The sequence below is a fragment of the Gracilinanus agilis genome, chromosome 6 (genome assembly GCF_016433145.1).
Source record: "Gracilinanus agilis isolate LMUSP501 chromosome 6, AgileGrace, whole genome shotgun sequence".
NCBI classification, from domain to species: domain Eukaryota; kingdom Metazoa; phylum Chordata; class Mammalia; order Didelphimorphia; family Didelphidae; genus Gracilinanus; species Gracilinanus agilis.
In genome coordinates this window covers 47,417,430-47,423,429 of record NC_058135.1, presented here as the reverse complement: position 1 = coordinate 47,423,429, position 6,000 = coordinate 47,417,430, and positions in this window count along the sequence as shown.

Here is a 6,000-nt window from a genome sequence, read left to right as displayed (position 1 = left end):
GATAATAATAATGCTCTATCTACCCTTTGCAGAAATGATGTTGTTGACATTCACTGTAGAGTGTGCTCTTGGACGTATCATTTCAATATAAATACTTTAATCTTGCTGTCAGCATGCTCTTCATAGATCATAACCATAAATATTTAGAGACAACAATCACTGTATAATTACAAGATTTCTTTTTGAAATATTCCTCAGAGATTTTGTGATATGAAATTATTGGCTCAATTGGCCACAGATCTGTAATGCAGATCAATGTACTTTGAAAAAGAAAAAAGTTGCTCACAGGATCATTAAACTAGGTAGAGAAGGATTCTCAAGGCCATTTAACCCAACCCTCTCATTTTAATTATGAGGAAACCAAAACCCAGAAAGGTTAAGTCCTTACCCAAGGCGATAGAAGTTTTATCACAAGTCAAATTGAAACCAAGTCTTCTGTTTTCAGAGAAACTGTTCTTTCTATTGTAATATACCTCGTCAGTGAAATGGTAATAGATTCTACCCCTTTCCCTGGCCAGTTCTCATAAGACTCTGAGCATTATTGGATGACAGTGCCCTGTTTCTCAAACAATGAAATGGGATGCATCTAAGTAGACGAACACAAAGTGCCAACCATTAGATTATATAACTATGCCAAAAATTTTAAATATTGAGCAAAAAGTGATTTTTTTTCTCTTTCTATCACTGCATTTAATTCTGTATTTCTAAGACTATTAGATAACATTAAAGGTGTTAGATGAAGTAATTTCTTTTTTTAAAAAAATTCCTATTCTTAATAAAAAGAAATTAAGGATTAGAATATATGCTTAAGGTTCTCATTACTTATTTTTCTGAAAAAATATAATGAAAGTATTAATTATTAGGTTGATAGATAAATGGTAATAATTTATATCACACTTGAGGTTTACAAAGCACCTACCCTATAAGTTAGATATTATAAACATTGGTTGTTGCTGCTGTTCAGTTGTGACCCCATGGATCATAGTTTTCCTTAGGTTTTTCTTGGCAAGAATCCTGAGGTAATTTGCCATTTCTTTCTACAGTGGATCCTAAATATTTTTAGTTCCATCTTACAGGTATGAGAACCGAGACCCTAAGACATGAGAGAAGAATCAGGATTCTATTCTAGTTATTCTTAACATCCAATTCAGTGCTCTTTTTCAAACTAAAATGGTTGCCATATTAATCAGATTACCATGAATTATGTGCATTAATATACTATGTATTATATGTAGATTTTATTATTAATAATATCATTGATCATAATTAATTGCACAATTAATATCTCTACTTATATGTAGTTATACAAAGTATTAAAATATATTTTCAGTGATGTGATACTCATGCATTGGCTTGAATGATTAATTTTTAACTGAATTGTTTTGAAAAGAGAAGTGACAGTAAATGAACTAAGCCAGTACTCTTTCACAGAATGATACAGTGGTCTGCCACCATTTTCCTTTCCATCAGAAATCAGTACATTGATAGAATTATTATTTTTTTAAAAAATCAACCAGGAATACTTTTTTTCTTTGGTGGAGAGAACCTTCATAGTTTAGTCCTAGACAAAGTACATACCCTATTCAATTCTTTTACAAACAGTCTAACTTTGATGTAAATAGTTTTTTGATGAAACACATCCCATCAGTGTAATGAGTCATCCCTTCCTGAATACTGGCAAATAATGAGCAATGACCCACTGATAAATGACATTTTGAAAAAGAAAACACATTTCTATGCATAATACTGTAGAATTTAAAAGGCATTCTGTGTGTACCTAAAACACATGTGCACATGCATACACATTTACATACAGAAGCATCACAGTGGTCTTTCTCTATAACATAGCTGTCAAGGACAGGAAAGAATAAAGAATTAATTCCTATTTCTAGTCCTCTCTACCCTCTTACCCCTCAAGAACAATATTATTCCATTTTTATATAGCCTCAGGCACCCAAGGAACTGTGTTACATGATGAGGTACTTTGTGAATGAAAAGCTTGAGACAACTGGGGAATGATTCAGGTGAGTATAGGTCGAAAGCTTTGTTCTTCTTGGCCACGTACCCACATGCAATTTGGCAATGAGCCATCTTTGGTGTGACCTAAAGACTTGGTTAGTTATGGTTGATTCACTAATACATTGTGGATAGGAGTTTTTATATTGTTTTATTATCTGTCCTAGTTAGACTGTAAATTAATGGCTAAATCTGGGAACCTATGCTACAAAGGATACCCAGCATCAGTTTCAGTGGTGATGTATGCTGGGTTAAGGTTCTTCCAAGATCTCTGTCTAACCTTTCCTTCCTCCTTTTTCTCCCAAGCAATTCAATGGAGTTTGTTCTAGGTTCCATGTTATAACTCTACTCTTCCAAAAACAGATTGAACCCATGAACATGACCTAATATTTTGCTCTTACCTCCAACACAGTCTAATAATGATAAATAAGTAGCAGTTTCTGCATACAGAGAATAAAGCTTACAAATGATATGGATAAGAAAAAATATATCTGTATGATGTTTGGAGTGGTAGGACCATTTTGTAAACTGGAGATATAAGTAAAATAATTTTCATTTTTTCAGTTTTTTAATAACATTATGCATATGACATTTAATGTTTATAATGTATAGAATGCTATGAAGGATAGATTAAAAAGACATGATGTTGCATGTTATCAGGAAGTTTACAATGATGTTGGATTGATAAGAAAGACATTCAAATAGCTATCACAAATTGCAGAATGTGGTATGTGCCTAAAGAAAGGTACAAGTGATATATTGTGGGAATTCAGAATCACAACTGGTTACCCAACTGTCAAATTTCGTTAAAGTTCATTCAAAGTTATAGAAAAGAGACCAGACTGAAAAAATTTGTTAGCCAATACTTTGTTTCAAGTTAGAAAACCTAAATGTAGGTCGACCTTAAGTTTTAGCTTTCTATTCCTAATAAATATGATGAATTGGTCAGATTCAGGCATTCTCAATAAATCTATACTTCCTTTTTATTTTGTAGATAGTTTTATAATATAATCAGAAGCTTTTAATAGACCCATAATGTGGTCATATGTTTAAAGTGATATAATTACCTTTTTGAAATATCCCACAGCACATTTAATTGTTTTCTGTGGAGTCATCCCATAAATAATTAAAATTAAGCAACTTGGGTCAGAATAAATGATCATAATGCAATTGATGGTATGGCATTTTGGTTTTCACACTATTATTATTATTATTTAATAGTTTCAAGGAATCATATTCTAATATTACAAGGTAGTTAATTAAGACATGGTGTTTTTTATCTTGCTCAGTAAACTTCTGTCCCCAAAAGGTAAAAGAGATGTGTATGGCCAAAGACAGACAAATGACCAGAAATTTTTAAAGCATCCTGGAGACAAAGAGTATTGAATAAATATTAAGTTTTAAAAGAGATACATACTATTCTTGTAATTTCAGGAATAGAGTGAATTCTCAAAGTATGCAGATCAGCACTTTCTCTGTAACTTACAGTCTTAATGAGTAACCTAGAAACTTCAATTCCAAATTGTGTTAAGTGCCTACGATAGCACATTCATTTTTGTATTAAAGGTTGAATTTGAAGGCAAGTCTTCCTGGCTTTCAGATCAGTTCTCCATCCATTAAAAGATGGCTATTTAGAAACTCAAACTATTCTCCAAGTAGACTTTCCTGTCCTTTATCTCTCCTCTCTACCCTGAGCCTCTGACCTCAAAAGAATGAGTTTGATAGAAATAATAATGGTGATAATACTTTAAGAAAAAGAGAAAATCAGGAGAATGTGTACTGCATATGTTATATTTAATTTTCTCATCTGCCTTTTTGAGTACTTATTTCCTACCAAGAAATAGAACATATATAACTCAAATTATTATAAAATTCCTTTAAATACCCTTTGCCAGTAAATATACAGGGTTAGAAAGGGGCAGGATTACTGATTTGGTACCAGTTTGAATTGACATGGGAGAGAGTAATGTGGTACAAATGTTCTATCATTAAAGCAGCATTGAAAGAGAGTTCTTTCTCAAGAGAATCCAAATATTAGGCATCTTCACTAACTTTCCTTGTTATCTTATGCATGTAGTCACTAGGAGAGTTCTGCGATTGGCTTGGTATATAACTTTCTGACAAAGAATTGGAGATTTAAGTTGCCTGAAGCCAATAGGATCAAGTTTCTCTAGTCCTCCATGAGCAGAATATACATCAAATGACACAGATTCTAGGATGACCTGAACATGGATAAAAATAGAATACTACTGTGGGGGATGAGGGAAGTGAAGACATGTGTTTTAAAATGTTCTTTGTACCATTTTTAAAGCAAGAATATAATTCATTGATCTAGAGTTAGAAGGAACATACAAGGGTACCTATTCCATTCATCTTATTTTATAGATGAATAAACTGAGACAAAGGGAGGTTAAGTGACTTGTCCAAGATTGTACAGGCTGTAGTCTCTTCAGTGGCAAGATTTTCACCCAGTTACTCTGAATATAGACCCAATGATCATTTCATCATGGGGCTTTGTTTTGTTCAAAATGTAGTGTTTTTCTCCTCTAATAGCTTTTAAAATGAAATCTTTTGCCATTATGTAATTTCCCCTTTTCCAACTTTCTAATTTTTATATTTCAGATAATGCCCTATAGATTTGGTTATCAAGTGCTGGTTTATGACCAAACAAAATCTTAATAGGTAATTTTTCTTTAATTAGGTTGTACCATGTAGGACCTGGACACATGGCATTGTAATGTTACTGATATGTCTATAACTTTCTTGGCATAATTCCTATTTTAAAAATTCCTATGTCTTAATTTGCCTTAAAGTTAGAAAAGGCATCCATCATGGATTCATTAGTAAAAAGCAATTCAAATAAGTGGTACAAATCTCTCAGATTGTATGCTCTGAAATAACCACTACTATCATGTATAACTCCTAGCATAATATTTTGAACTCAGTGAACATGTGAATTTCCTAGTCATCTCCTACTTAATAAAGAGACAGCGTGTTTGAACAAATTGCTAGGTTTTACTTAGTAGCATAGACTTTAAATTTAAATATACTCTATAATTTTTATCTATCTCCATCCATCCATCCATCCCCTCTTTCCCAATCTTTTTATCCATCCATCCATCCATCCATCCATCCATCTTTGTTGGCCTAGCTAGTTATAAATGCCTATATATAACTATATCTACATGCTGACCTAAATATATATGTCTCTCTCTCTCTCTCTCTCTCTCTCTCTCTCTCTCTCTCTCTATATATATATATATATATATATATATATATATATATATATATATATATAAAGCAAAGAGAATCCTTTTTTTTTCAAACCAAGCAAAAAAATGGTTTGGACTTAGGCAGTGACTCATTCTGTTCTGATGTGATATTAAAAGCGTGATGTGAAAAGAAGCAAAACCATATGTGAAATACTAAATGACCTTAAACCAACGGTTAAAAATGCATATGCTTTCAAAAGCATTTTGTAGCATGCCAGTATGCTACCTATCTAAATTGTTTGTAAAAGGTAGTCAAAAGTCCTATTTGAGCTACATTGCTCTATCTATCCTTAGAAGCCCAAAAAAGCAAAATCTGAATAACTGAGAAGTCTCTTCCTTTTTATTCCTTCTCTAAATGCCATCACATCATGATAAAGCATACTCCGATCATTTTCTAGCAGTAGAGCATGAGCTAAATACCAACCCTATATGGAATGCAGATATGGGAAAATTTTAAATATTGAATTCTAAACATTAGGCTTCTGCTGTTGGTAATACATGATTGAAGTGTGTGTGGAGAGAGAGAGAGAGAGAGAGAGAGAGAGAGAGAGAGAGAGAGAGACAGACAGACAGACAGACAGACAGACAGAAAGACAGAGGCAGATACAGAGAAGAAAGAAAGAAGAGAAAGTAAGAGAGTAAGAGAGAGTATTATGTTATATATGACTGTAGTAATCCCGTAAGTGTATAGACTCTTAAGAGTTGGAAGGGA